This window comes from Tasmannia lanceolata, unplaced genomic scaffold (genome assembly GCF_043159265.1).
Source record: "Tasmannia lanceolata isolate RefF3 unplaced genomic scaffold, GAP_Taslan_0.1 ptg000025l, whole genome shotgun sequence".
Classification (NCBI taxonomy): domain Eukaryota; kingdom Viridiplantae; phylum Streptophyta; class Magnoliopsida; order Canellales; family Winteraceae; genus Tasmannia; species Tasmannia lanceolata.
In genome coordinates, this window is record NW_027518702.1 from 9,894,780 (window position 1) to 9,910,824 (window position 16,045).

The following is a 16,045-nucleotide window of genomic DNA, read 5'->3' on the forward strand; positions in this document are numbered from 1 at the left end:
GACCCAAATTTTCAATACCGGATTTCAAAACGGGTAAAGAATGTTTGAGAAGACTCAAACCTTCAATACCGAAATACAAGACGGGTAGAGAATATTTGAGAAGACTCAAATTTTCAATACCGGATTTCAAAACGGGTAAAGAATGTTTGAGAAGACTCAAACCTTCAATACCGAAATACAAGACGGGTAGAGAATATTTGAGAAGACTCAAATTTTCAATACCGGATTTCAAAACGGGTAAAGAATGTTTGAGAAGACTCAAACTTTCAATACCGAAATACAAGACGGGTAGAGAATATTTGAGAAGACCCAAATTTTCAATACCGGATTTCAAAACGGGTAAAGAATGTTTGAGAAGACTCAAACTTTCTTTACCGGATTACAAAACGGGTAAAGAATGTTTGAGGAGACTCAAACTTTCGATACCGGATGGGGTGATGATATCTCGAATTTTTTTATTCTGAAAATGACGGTCAGATCACTCCTAACATAACCTCCTAGAGGTCAGAGAGGATGAAAAATAGTTAAAACATAGCATAGCTAGAAGCGATTAGGAAAACATGACTTTTACCCAAAGTACAACTCAAAGAAATTTGATGAAATCTTGCGGGCACTGGCCCCTTTAAACAAGTAAACCAAAAACTCTGCCTATATTTTGAAAATTGCAAATCTGAATTCCAAATTCCAATGAGGATTTTATATTTTTTTTTATTTTTTTATAATTGAAAAGAAACTGGAAATCGAGGGCCCAGAGTAATAACCATGAAAAGCCGCACAGGGAATATCAAAAGTCCGTGGCATTATGCCACGAAGAGCCAAGATGACAAAAATCGAGGGTCCACGGTAATAAACCATGAAGAGCCTAGCAATAAATCTGAGGTCCATGGTAATCAACCACAAAGAGCCCAGCTGGAAAGGAATCGGGGGTTCCCAACAATAAACCGTGGAGAGCCAAGCATTAAACCCGGGGTCCGCAGCGATGAGCGACAAAGAGCCCAATAGGAACAAAGATAAGCAATGGGAATGAATGGAATGATCATGGATAGTGGGTCCATGATATACCTTAAAGGATATATAACAAAGAGCCACTCATAGAGCAAGGGTCCATGGTGTACCTGACCGGTAGACCATGAAGAGCCAAGAATGAACAAGGATAATGACAAGCACTGGAGATGGATAGAATGAGTATGGATAGTGGGTCCATGATACAACTTGAAGGGCAGATCACGAAGAGCCACTCGGGAAGCAAGGGTCCATGGTATACTTGAATGGTAGACCACGAAGAGCCAAGAATGCATAAGACCTACACAGAAGACTTACTGATTGGAGAATTGATTTTTCTGGGATTAAACGTCTCTTGCTAAGAAAAATGGGAGTACGAGTTCCTTGCTGAGGATCGGACTTAAGTACTTGACGGGGCTTTCAGGTGTTTACCCTTCTTTAACAAGTGAAAAGCATTCTGCTAAGGTTTGACGATTGTGGGAGCAAATTCTAGATTCCGCTGGGGAAATTGATTTTCTTTAGAACTTGACTCTTTTAAGAAAGAGGGCTCATCTGAAGAGTTCAAAGATTTGGCTCAAGACGTGCTCGCATCTCTCTTACTTCAACTTGTTGTAAACACTGGCACTGATTGCCTTTGTATGCTTGATATCTTTTATGACGCAAGTCATAAAAGATGCCCCTAGTGTATTGTACTTCCATGACAAGAGTCTCAAGGAAAGTAGAACAAGGATAGATAAAGAAATTTTGGATTTGCATGGGTTCTTTCTTTGGAATAAAGATGGGATAATGGCTAAGCTCAAAGACTTCTCCTCTCATTGACCACTATGTGAGGTTCGCTCTTTCCCCTACCAACTGCATGAAACTTGACATATTCAGTCTGTCAGAGTAGGATACCTAAACCAGGATCTTTCATTTTGGAAGGTATACACCCCTTCCTTCCAGTGCCATACAACTTTTTAACCTTGAAAGAAAACAAATATGAATGAGGAATAGACTCCCAAGGACTCTATCAAAGAAGGTATAGATTATTCAAGGGACTCGACTACATTTTGATTCACTTTTAGATAAAATATGTTATTTTTTTTATGGTAAGGCTAGCCACTCCTACAGTAATCTCGAAAACTATGTCAAGAGGCACTTCCTTCCGTCATCGGGATTTTCGTCATGGTTATTAACCCCTTCGGATTGCTCAGTCTTAATGCCCCTAGTTTAGAAAAGTATCAAAGCAAGTCTTGCCGACACTACTCGGATTCTGGGATCCTGCCTTGTTTGAGAATGCTTCTCCGTCTCCTTGATTTCTCTCTTCAAAAGAAGTCACTACTCAAACTTTGAAAATTCTGCACAACTGAAGAACTCCTTCGGTATCTCATCAATTTTCTCTTCATGGGAATTCTTCGCCTCTGACTAGATTGCCTCTTCAAAATTTCAATCCAGCAGACCGCTACCCTTACTTTGCATAAGCCAATCCCTTTGGTTAATGACTTAGCAAGCACATGATTTCATTTAGGCCGCCCTTTCGGGTTTTCAACCTAGTGGGTCTTCAGACTCTCGTTCTTTTTTCTGTTTTTGCTTTCATTTGCCTTGAACCTTTGCTTGTTTCACCAGAAGGACTTTCTAGGTGGGCTTGGGTTCAAAAGGGGTGGGATATTTAAAGTTCAAACGATTTGGACCGAATCTGGTCTTGCCAGACTACCTACGTACCCCAAAAATGGAGGATCAGATCCGCGTAGTTCGCTGTGGGATTTTTCAAAGAATGGTTTAGCATTTAGCTTCAAAATTTTGAAAGGGATTTTATCCCAAGGTTTGACCGAACCTGAATTAATCAAGTTGCCTACGTACCCCTGAAGAGATGGGGATCAGGTCCGACGTAGTTCGGGCGCATAAATGCCCCGGGTTTATAATGTGTTTGAAAAGAAGTATTGGCTTTAAATTGTTGGCCCAAAGGGTTCTCAAAAGGCTTTTAAAACGTTAGGATTTTGGCTATTAAGGCTCAAACGTCCAATGATGGCCTCCTGATATATTTGATGTACAAGCTCTTTTGCTTAAGGTTCAAAGACTTTGATTTTTTTTTTATTTTTTTTATTTTTTTCGAGGAGTCTGGCGGTTTTCTGGCAAAACTTCAACCACTGTGCTCCACTCCCTCTGAAAATCTTCTCTCAATATTTCATCAGCTCCACAGGATGTCTGACGCTTCACTTTCTAAAATTTTCACTTTCAACTTGATGTCTAAAGATGGTGGAGCCCTGTCTTGGATCACACCAGAGCATTCACCTGGTTTATCCTTGTAGGATCAAACAAGACTTCCTTGAACCCCTCTAAATAGGTTTATCAATTCCTCACGCTCCTCGGGAGATAACGTTTTGCCAATCCATCTTTCCCGAGTTTCGGATTTCGATACCACTATCGATAACTTCGATTTCTTCTTCAAGTGGCTATGCTAGACGCTCTTCCTCTCGTTTGACCTTTTCAGATCTCGAGGGGAATTTCGTCTGCAATCTCATCCAAGAGGGCGTCTTTAGTTGTTTAAACATTAGATCTAAAGAGTGAATCACAGAACATCGAAGACTTGAAACCAAACCAAAAACTTTATTGAATCGAAGACTCTTAAGTACATCAGTAACTCTCCTTTTTTTTTCGACGCGCCTCAATGGGCTCTACATTGAACTTGACAAAGGATGAAAACAACAGACTATGAATGAACACGACTGACAAACATGACACACTTTTTTTTTTTTTTTTTTTTTTTTTTGACATTAACATAGTAAGACTTACCAACTTTGAGAGAAGAAAGTTGGTACAAACTTAATGAAAGACAAACCTTAACAACACAGGACATTTTTTTTTATTTTTTTTTTTATTTTTTTTTTTTCGATAATGACGAACTGGAACTGAAAGTATATGAGTAGTACACCTTCTTCCATGATGTCAATGACTTGGGGTTCAACTCTGATATAAGTCCTGTTGACTTGATTAGGTGAAATGAAAGGAAACTGGTTTAACCAATGGGTGAGATCAATTAGGTCAGACTCCTGTCATAGAATTGACAAAAACTGATTTTAGTATGAGGCAATCTCATGAAAATGATATACACAAGTTGAAACAAGAGATAATACAAACACATCTCTCCCTTGAATAAAACTAACAGCAGAACTGTAAGAAGGATCATGGTAGGGTAAGCACATGACTTATCAATAATCCTAAAGGATAGCGATCATACTGAAAATGAGTTGAGTAAAATCCGGCAGCATGACGGCCCTAAAAGGATCGTGGTAGAGTAAACTCACGGCTTATCGATAACTCTGAAAAGATAGCGATCACGCTCAAGGTGTTTATACAAAATTCGGCAGCATGACGGCTATATAGGGTGATTCCCACAACTCAACATAAGGGTAAATGAATAGAAACTCAGTAATGTAGGACTCTCAGCAAGGATACTTGCACTCAAATAATGATGACAAGATAAGCACACAATCAACAAGCAGAATATGGTCACCACGGAGATATAATCACATGAAGGATTGACAATGAATGACGACGCTTGGTCATGGGTTGGATTTGCGACCAAAGATATATCATGGCTATAGAGACATCGGACAAGCCATCGACCAGATCTAAGACACAACAAAGAATGGATATACAATCAAAATGGCAGCAAGTAGACTGTGGCCATGATAGTGACAAGTACGGGCCACCCGTCAGGTGAATCCGAAAGAATGCACATATAATTGATTAAACCAGGAATCCCCACTAGAAATGGGTCCTAATCTAATCAACCGACATAATCGTATACACACAAGAGATATGTACAATCTGAGGACGAAATGACAGATTATGGTTTCAACAATGGCAAGGGAAATGACACCAACCAAATCAAGAGAATATAGATATGATGAATTAGACCAGGAATACCCACCGAAAATGGGTCCTAATCTAGACAATCAACTCAACAAATGGTGTAGGTACAAGAAGGTAACTAGAAATCGACTCAGCAAATAAGTTATGTACAAAGGAACGACACAACTAAACACTTGAGAGACAAAAGGCAGACCATAGTCAGAATAATGATAGAGGAAAATTACTGACCAGGTCCGAAGGCTGGGGAATGAAACAATGTGGCTAATGGATAAACCAGAAAACTTCATTAATAGACAGGCCCTGGTCTAACAGCTAGCAAGAAGAATGGATAACAAAGAATCAAGAAATGAACACAGGCTATAAAAGGTGGTGAACAAGAATCATCAGCCTGATCCAAGAAAGAAATAGTGAACAAACTCTAATCGGGGATAATAGACCAGAAAACCTCAGTGGAAAGTAGGCCCTGATCAGACAGCTGACAAAACAGATATAAATCCAAGATACAGGAATAATCATATGATAAAGATGACAGGGTAGACCGCGATCTGGATGATGACCAAGCAAGAGCAAGAATCATCGACCGAGTCTGAAAGGATGGTATGACTGAAATAGATAAGGAAACCTTATTCGAAAGGATAAGCCATAATCTAAGAATAATACACTATACACACATATATGTACACACATATATATATATATATACACACCCTAACCAGGGGCACCAGCCCTAATCTAATCTAACGGAGTCGAGAAAATCTCGACTTGCGACAGACTAGTGAGTGTACCAGGACCGCGTTGTAGCCATGTAAAATGAGCTACCCTAGTCTACAAATGGGACAAGGCTCCTAACTCTAAGCTTCACATGTGTGAGCAACACATGTTCAACCCCATATGAATGCAATATACTTATATAAACACGGGTACCTCCTAGTTGGGTTTCACTAAGTCAGTACGTATATACATAATATATAAAACAAAATAGGGCTCCGGACTCAATCTAATGGGTACTATGCGTATGAAACATACTTAATATGTATAACAAAAGTACGCCCAATGTTATACATAGTATGCTTCATTGCTCATCGGCTGCTGTAAACACAAGTACGCCCAGTGTTTAAGGCTGCAGCACCGGCGCATAGCTTGGAAATAGATTCAACAGTACCATCAGGGTGTAATAACATCCCAGTCGGGCACGCATTAAATCTATCCCGTGGAGCCAATAATGAAAAACAATAAAAAACAATGAAAGAAATAAAAAATATGATAATGCATGATGTGTAGTGTGTGAATCCCTTGTTTTAATTACGCACCTGTCTGGTGCCCCTGAATTCTAAGCGATAGAGTTCCCATTTAAAATAATTTTAGCTCAAATTTCTCCAAAGTTAGTAAAAATGGCATTTTATAGAGTTAGGCAATGTTCCAAGAAGTCCCCAGCAGAGTCGCCAATCTGTGGACCCCGATCCTGAGAGGACTGGTGCGGCGAGGGACGCGAGGTCCCCACAGCCATCCTCAAAGATCTCCACAAAGTGAAGGAGAGCTCTGCCAAGGAACTCTCGAAACTGATGCCACCCTCATAGCATAGCTCGAGTGGCGATATAAAAAGAAAGAGATATGTCTTGATCCGGAGCCAGGGCTCGAAACCGAGACATACCTAAAATAAACTCAGAGTCGCCATCCATGGACATGCCATGGAACCAAAACAAATGCTCTGTTTGCAATGGATAACCAGAGATACAAAGGGTCCGTGCCTGATGACGAATGGGGAAGGGGTTAGGCGCCCCCAATTCGCCCAAGTGCGAACACTTGGTCTCTTATGCCATTTTTCATTAACTTCGAAGAAGTTTGGGTAAAAATCATGTGAAATGGGAACAAATATCCCCGAGTGAACGTCTACCTAATCATGCATGACTCGGGGATGAAATAATAAACACACATAAAATAAAATGAAAGATGTGTCACCTAAGCATAGCTAGGTTATGAGTGACATGCCTAATGGGTGTCTAAATTCTGATGTGCAAACACATGCAAGCTATAGCTAAAGGTACAGGATCAGTACAAGAAAGTAAGAAAACACATCAAAACATATAATAACAATACAACAAATCCTAAGACTCTAAATTATTAGCCCGAGTCCTCGGATGGTCTGGTATTCATCCAAAGAAGCCTACGTATCCCCGCCTCCACGAGAATCAAGGCAACGTAGTTCTTCGCGCCTATTCTAAGCTAAGATGCCTAAGACACCTAGACCCCTATCCTAGACTCGATCTAAAAGACCGGACTAGTTATTAAAGTTTATTGTACGATTATTTAAATTCCAGTGAATTGTGGATTTTAGGACACCCTATATGCCCTAACTAAATGCAGATTAGCCCTAGGCTAATGCAGGTGGTTCCTACAACCTATGTGTAACTAGGCTGTGTGTCCTAAGGAAAACAATGGGATCACTAACGCATCCTAGACCTAGTCATCAGTCGGCGATGTGAATCGCCAACTGACCGGACGGAGGCGCTCCTAGCTAGGACAAACTCCTAACTCTAACACAAACACACAACAAAAGACAAACTCCTAACTCTAAAACAACATAAACAAGCACACAACAAATAAAAGACAAACTCCTAACTCTAACACTCTCTATCTAGGACAAATTCCTAACTCTAGAGGAAGATCTTGTTGAAAACAAGGTTTTGAAGAAAAAGGGTTAAAACATTTATTTACAAAGTTTGGCTGGACTTGAGATAAGAATCTCAAGCTGCACTACGTACCTCGTGGAAGAGGATCAAGCCAACGTAGTTCGAAACGAACTCTCAAACTACGCTTCTAAAAGAAACACTCAACACTTTAGATTTTTTTTAAGGTTTTTTATATTTTCAAATGTTTTTTTGATATTTTTAAAGTTTTCAAATGTTTTTTTGGATTTTAAAGCTTTTCCAATGCTCAGAATCTCTAAATGTTTTCAATCTTAAAGGGAACACGCAAGAACAACCATAAACTAGGGCAAAGCCCTAAATCCAAAAGGGGAAACCCCGAATAAGCAACTAACGCCTCAAAGAGACGAACCACAACAAGAAAGATAGTGTCCCAAAAAGAGAGAAAACGATCCAAGATCCCAAGCAAGCAAAGCTCTAATAAGACTGAGTTAGTCTCTAATAAGAGCGACGTAATCAACAACTCTAAAGGAGAAACTCCGAACTAACAACACTAAAGGGGGAAAACAAATGAGTCAGAGACTCTCTAATAACACTACCGAGTTAAAGACTCAACTCTAAAAGAGGAGGCCACTCTAACATGAGGCTAGGTAAGCCTCCTAAAGGGGAAACTCTCTACATGAGACAAGGCTTGTCTCCGAGACGTAAATGACGTAAAAAGGAATAAGAGACCCTGTGCACATTTGGCAAAGGCAAAACACCCAGCCGGGCCGGACAGCTACCTAGCCCTAGGGTGCAACAAATGTGCAACCCAATACCCATAAGGGTAGGGGTATGAAGCCAAGCCGAGTAGGATGTTCTCCCAAAACCAAACGGCGCACAAAGAGGAGGTTTAGCAAGAGAATGAGACCGGGCGGGTCTAAAAGGAATAAGAGACCTTGTGCATATTTAGCAAAGGTGAAACACCCAGCCGGGCCGGACAGCTACCTAGCCGTAGGGTGCAACAAATGTGCAACCCAATACCCATAAGGGTAGGGGTATGAAGCCAAGCCGAGTAGGGTGTTCCCCAAAACCAAACGGCACACAAAGAGGACTAACGAGAGAATGAGACCGGGCGGGTCTCCCAAACACACACAAAAATGGGCTCCAAGTAACCTTATCATTGCCCTTGCAAAGGGGGAAGCAAGGCTAAGACTCACCCTTATTTTAAATAAAATACCACTCTTCACTCAAATTTTTGAAAACCTTTGATCCAATGTCCGATCCGATCTGACAGTTATTTTACTCTATTCAAGTAGAACATCGTATTAAATTTTGGGACGAAACGGATTTGAAACACTCATGCAGATCGTGATTTTAAGCATACACATTTAATAATGAATTAAAATCATTTAAATGCTTAAAAATCATGCAAAAATCTAAAGAAAATGATGATGTCCTTTTTATCTCTTTGAATACAAGCGGGCCCCACATTAGCGGGTCCCACACGAGCGGGTCCCACACCAGCGGACCCCACACAAATGGGTCCCACATCAGCGGGCCCCACGCAAGCGGGTCCCACATAAACGGGTCCCACACACAGCGGGTCCCACATCAGCGGGCCCTACATAAACAGGTCCCACACAAACGGGTCCCACACAAACGGGTCCCACATCAGCGGACCCCACATCAGCGGGCCCCACACAAGCGGGTCCTACATAAACGGGTCCCACACACAGCGGGTCCCACATCAGCGTAAACGGGTCCCACACAAACGGGCCCCCATAACTAGAAATATCAAAATCTCAGAAAATCCAGCGAAGATTCCTTTCACAGTAGTTTTTTTCTCTTATTATTATTATTATTTTTTTTTAACCAAATTGTTAGGAACATCCATTAAAACAACGAAAGCAGATTCCTATTCAAATCTACTCAAATACAATCAACTGAAACATAAACTTTGTATATAAAAAAAAAATAAAAAAATAAAAAAAATCACACAGGAAAAGCTAACATCCAGAGAAAACATGATTTAAATTTCCAGTTCTAAGCATAAGCATTGAAAGTATATAAAAATAAAATGAGAAGAATTATGAAGGGAAATACCTTCTTTTACAAAGATCGGAGAAGACGATCGGAGCTAAGGTTTGGATCGGAAATGAATCGGAGATGGATCGGAGAAGTATCAGAGAAGGATCTCAGATCGGAGCTTAGATCGAAAAAAATGAATCTCAGATTTGCAGAAAAGGCCGGAGGAAAATGGGGGAAGACGATCAGAACACGGCCGGAGAAAATGGAAGCCGTAGGATTGGAGGTGTAGAGGTTGCCGGAGAAGGCGGTGGTGGCGGCCGGTGAGGGAAGAGGAGATGAAGGTTGGATCTCCGGCGGATTTGCCGGAGATGATGAGCTCTCTCCCTCTGCAATTCTCTCTTTCTCTCCCTCTTTCTTTTTTTTTTCTTTTTTTTTCTTTTTTTTCTTTTCCTTGGTCTTTCTCTGATTTTTTTCACTGTCCTCTCTCTCGTTCTCCCTTCTTTTCTTTTTTTTTTTTTTGGTTTTCTTCTCCCCTGGTTTTCTTCGCGAGAGAGATCAGAAGACCCATCATGAGTCATCATGATGGGAGAAAATGAGAATTTTTTGTCCCCCTCTTGTCCCCCCCAAATTCCCTTAAATTTTGCAAAAAAATAAATAAAAAAATAAAAAACAATTTTCAAATGGCATCGGATGCCATACGAAAACCAAAATTACTCATTACGCCCATTTTTAAAACCAAGAAAATGATGACTGTCCTTATTCTCTCTTTGACCACATAAGCGGGTCCCAAAACAGCGGGCCCCACACAAGCGGGCCCCACGCAAGCGGGCCCCACACAAGCGGGTCCCACACGAGCGGGCCCCACACGAGCGGATCCCACATCAGCGGGCCCCACACAAGCGGGTTCCACACAAGCGGGCCCCACACAATCGGGTCCCATATCAGCGGGCCCCACATTCATTCATTTTCCGCCTGACCTCGGGATTTCATTCGAATACGCGGGTTTAGGGTCCTGTCAAAATGGGGTGTCTACACTTAGCTCGTTCGCTAGGCAAACGTGGTCGGATCTTGACGAAATTTCACAGGGACCTTGGTGGGACCCTAAGCTAGCTCAGGGTGCAATTTGGGACCCTAACGCACTGATTTGGGAAAGTTAAGCACAAAACATGGAGGTGCAGGGCACGGTCAAAATGGGGTGTCTACACCTAGTTATTCTCAGGTGACACTTTTATTTCTTTTATGTGTGTTTATTATTCCTCCGAGACATGCATGATTAAATAGACGTCTTCTCGGAGATTTGTGTTCCCATTTCATATGATTTTCGCCCAAAACTCTTCAAAATTATTAAGTAAATGGCATAAGAGACCAGGTGTTTACACTTGGGCGGATGAGGTGCTCTTTAGACCTTCCGAATTCGTAACCAGGCACGAACCTTCTTTTATATCTCTGGTTATCCGTTGCAACAGAGCATAGTATGGGATCCAGGGCCCATTTGCCTTTTTCCTTTGATGGCGACTCTTCTTTGTTTAAGGTACGCCTCGAATCTGGGCTAGTCCCCGAATCGAGAGGTATCTCACCCTTTGTATCGCCACTCATGCTGTGAGGGGCACTTCTTTCGAAACTTCCTTGGTAGAGCTCTCCATTCACGTGGATGATCCATTTGAGACAGTTAGCGCGTGGGGGCTCGTCTCTCACCGCCGCCTCTTTCGGATCGGGGTCCACACCCACAGAACGAAAAACTACTTTCTTGGTTTTGAATCTGAAGAGATATCGGGTTGGTTGGTGTAATGGGCTTTGCTGGAATTCTCTGTATCAGATACATGAATTTTATAGATCTGGAGTAGAAAAAAAAAAGAAGCTGTGAGAGTGAAAAGGACTTTGAAGAAAATCCATGAGTGGAAAAACAGCACGTGATAGGTAGGAGAAAAGCACCGATTAAAAGACTTTCAATCCTCTCATTTGCTGGCCTTATTACTTTTAATCCAGGATTTATTTTACAATCTATGATCCGGATTGTAAAACCCGAAAATTTACAATATGGGTTTTAGCTTATAAAAATTCAGGTTTTTAGCTTGATAAAAAATTGGATTCTACAGGATGTTAAATGATCTGTAGTCATAATATGATTCAAATAGTTCATTTGTTGGTGACAGCTTAAATGGGTTGTGCCCCAAAAAATCTATAAAAGGGGAGTAAAAAACATAGTTAAGTCATTTATCATTTACTCTCTGTGAATCCTCGTGTTTTTTTTTATTGGTGTTCTGTTGCTTTATGCTTAAATTATTCTTTTAATCGCTGAAATCTTTTTTTTTAATTACAGAAGCATAAAGCATGGCATCTTCAACCAACACTAGTGGTATCTCACATGGCATACAACCAACAGCCATAAATTGTCTTTGTAATAAGCTAGCAGTTCGAAAAATTACACGGACCAACATAAATAATAACCAAGGCCGGCCATACTTCAAATGTTCTAGATACCTAGTTGAGTTACAGATGAGATTTTCATTATTTTGATAAGTTTTTTGGTAAGTTGTTAAAATTCTAAACAACGTCAATAACATGCAGGGCCACACGTGTAAATATTTCCTCTGGGCTGACCTTTTCGTTTGATGGGAACGAGCCAGGCTGGGAGTCGATTTTTCACCATAGACGCGAAGGCAGAACAATGGAAGACCGCATCAGCGTAGTTGAGAATGATGTAACGATGCTGAAGAATGAAGATTCCATACTTAAAGACCGCATCAACGAACTTAAGAATGATGTTATGATGCTGAAGATTGAAAATTCCATGCTTAAAGACCGCAACAACGAACTTAAGAATGATGTTATGATGCTAAAGAATGAAAAATTCCATGTTTAAAGTTTGTGTAGTAGTAGGGGTTTTCTTCTTTTTTTTCTTTTTCCTTCGAAGTACTAAGTGAGAGTAGAAGTATATCTGGTAGTGAATGTATATTTGGAGCGTCTCGTGCATGTATCTGGCACTGAATGTATCTTTCTTTTGAATTATGTTTACAGAGATGTTAGTGCACTTATCGTCTTATATCTTATGTTTTAAAATGGCGATTGTTTTTGCCATTTTTGAAAGTAGTCAAACTCAAGTTATTCTAATTCTGCTTTTGGTGACAATTCAGCTTTTGGCGACAAAGTAGTCTGCATTTGGGTTATGTTTTTTTTGTTAGTTTTGTTAAATGACAGTTTCCATCTTGAAGGTTTGCAGAGGTGTGGTAAGAGTTGCAGGTTGATGTGGATAAACTACTTGAGGCCTGATCTCAAAAGAGGCACATTTTTAGAAGAAGAAGAGGATCAGATAATCAGAAGAGGCCATATATCAGCTGTTGTTTTTTGGCATTTTTTGAGAAACACATCTATGAATTTGCATGTTGAGAGCAGCGACACAGGCTCAGACTTTGTCTTATTGACATGTGCAAAATGGCTTATGTGATGGTCCCTAGCAAATCCCTAATAAAATGGCTTCTAATTAGTCTTTCTAAAATGGCTTCTAATTAGTCTTTCTAAAATGGCTTCTAATTAGTCTCTCTCTCTCTCTCTCTCTCTCTCTCTCTCTCTCTCTCTCTCTCTCTCTCTCTCTCTCTCTCTCTCTCATTAGTCTCTCTAAAACTGCTTTTAGAGATTTTTTGGGGCACAACCCATTTAAGCTGTCATCAACAAATGAACTATTTGAATCATATTATGACTACAGATCATTTAACATCCTGTAGAATCCAATTTTTTATCAAGCTAAAAACCTGAATTTTTATAAGCTAAAACCCATATTGTAAATTTTCGGGTTTTACAATCCGAATCATAGATTGTAAAATAAATCCTGGATTAAAAGTAATAAGGCCAGCAAATGAGAGGATTGAAAGTCTTTTAATCGGTGCTTTTCTCCTACCTACCACGTGTTGTTTTTCCACTCATGGATTTTCTTCAAAGTCCTTTTCACTCTCACAGCTTTTTTTTTTTCTACTCCAGATCTATAAAATTCATGTATCTGATACAGAGAATTCCAACAAAGCCCATTACACCAACCAACCAGATATCTCTTCAGATTCAAAACCCAGAAAGTAGTTTTTCGTTCTGTGGGTTAAGACTACCCCCAATAAACTGTCCTTGGGGAGAAAAAAATGCCCTTAAAAAAACAAACCTCTCTGTGGGTTTTGAACCAAAAAAAAACCCACAGCTCTTATTTTCCATGGCTGGGGAGAAGAGAAAATAAGAAGAGTAAATCAGAGTTTTAGGACTCACCGGCGAGGGTCGGATTTTCGGTTCACCAGCGAGGGAGTCGGATTTTGGGTTTCACCAGCGAGGAGAGAAACCCAGCGAGGGAGAGAAGAGGAGAGGGAAAACCAGCGAGGGTCGGATTTTGGGTTTCACCAGCGAGGGAGAGAAACCCAACGAGGGAGCTCGAGGGAAAACCAGCGACGGAGCTCGAGGGAAAACCAGCAAGGGAGAGAAGAGGGAAAACCCAGCGTGCGTAGCGTGGGTTTCTCTCCCTCTTTTGTTAACGTTTTCTTTTGTAAATCTTGAACGGTTGGGATCATTCCACTTACCATCTGACGGCTCTTAATAAGGGTGGAGTAGATAGCCTTATCTAGTCTACCGACTAGAATCACTAACCTCATATATATATATATATATATATATATGAGAAAAGTGTCTCTAGTCGGCCGACTAGAGAACCTTCTCTAGCCCGCCGACCCAAAACACAGTGGGCCCACAATGTTTGGATGATCCAAAGCATTCATTTGATAGGCCCTGACATAGATAGGGTGTGCCCAAAAAATTAGTTCCATAGGACCATCTTAACCCTTCGATTTGTGGAGCTAAAAATTGGGCAAATTAGTGAAGTTTTATACCCATCCATTTTAACCTCCACAAATCATAGCGTTGGGATGATCCTATGGAGCTGATTTTTTGGGCATACCCTATCCATGTCAGAGCCTATTAAATGAATGCTTCGGATCACACAAAAACTGTGGGCCCGCACTGATTTTTTGGCGGACGGACTAGAAAACTTTTCTAGTCGGCCGACTAGAAACATCAACCCTATATATATATATATATATATGGGCAAGCTAACAAAGTGGGCCCTCATGTGAATGGGCAAGCTAGCTCACCATAAGTTTGGTGAGCTTAAGCTCACCAACAGTTTCCTTATATATATATATATATATATATATATATATATATATATATATATATATATATATATATATATATAAATTGTAGCCAATTTAAAGGTATAAAGTTTTACATATATATGGTAGAAAAATAATCTGTAATACCCAAAATAGCATATGCATATTCATTAAGAGCCTGTTTGTTTTAGATTATGACAACTGACTGTGGAGTCCCCATCCTATTATTGGACCGAAAATTGCACTAAATTTGAGTCCAATAATCGGTTGGGGACTCCGCAATCGGTTGTCATAATCTAAAACAAACAGGCCCTAACATGTTGTGAAAGAGAATCCTACAAAATTAAATTTAAAATGTGACAAGAAAATAAAAATGTATGAAACTATCTGAATTGGGAAAGTACAATTACCATCTGAAAAACGCATGGATATTCCAAAGTCTGCAAGCTTCATCTTGCCTGATGTAGAAATAAGGATGTTTGCTGGCTTTATGTCACGGTGAACGACCCCCATGTCGTGGCAATACTTGATAACTAACATCAGTTCCTTGAGTATATTAGCAGCCCGGTGCTCTGAATATCACCCCTCCTTGATCATCTCATCACGCAATCGCCCTCCAGAGCACAACTCCATGACTAGATGGAAAGATTCGGAATCCTCATACACGGCCTCTAGAGTCACCACACTGGGATGACCAGAGAGGTGTTGCATTATTTCCACTTCCCCATGAGGAGTCTCTTCCCCCATTTTTGACAGCGTCTTGCAAGCAAACTCAGCTCCATTGGACTTACTCTGACATAAGCGCACCAACCCAAATTTCCCCTCCCCTATTTTGTGGCAGAGAATGTATTCCTGCTCAAGCTTCTTCTTTCTGCCCATTTGAGTGGCAGCTTCAATGCATCCTAACTTCCTCTTGAGACCTCTACCACGGAGATCAGAAGGTGAATTTCCGCCAATGCCAACAAGTCTTCTTTTGGCAGAACCTTTTGCCTGCTTTTCATTCTGGCACTTCTTCATCTGGATCGAACAATCCGATAAGTTTGGCCCCATGATCGATGATGAGAGATCAGATCCACAGGAATTTCACTCCCTTTCCTCGACTACCTAAACATTAATAAAAACAATGTAATCAGAACATCAGAAATAGCAACAATGCAATCACCACATCACCAAAAAAAAAAAAACCCACTAATGGAAAGGGTTGTGTAGAGAAGGGATTGAGGAGAAAGAGAAATTATGGTTTACAGAAAAAGGGTGTTGAAAGAGGATTGGAAACGGCAAATAGAAACTAATGGAAATGTTTAATGGCATTATGAGAAAAAGGGTGTTGAAAGCAAGGTTTTAAATCTCGGTTTCGGTTTCGGTTTCGGTGATGGTTGTTTCGGTCATCAC

At 40.5% G+C, this 16,045-nt stretch overlaps 1 pseudogene; it reads right to left on the minus strand.

Annotated features, from left to right (window-relative positions):
* LOC143857633 (serine/threonine-protein kinase PEPKR2 pseudogene) overlaps nucleotides 1-15,730 on the minus strand; it is a 30,649-nt pseudogene extending 14,919 nt beyond the window's left edge.
* Between the last annotated feature and the right edge of the window lie 315 nt (nucleotides 15,731-16,045).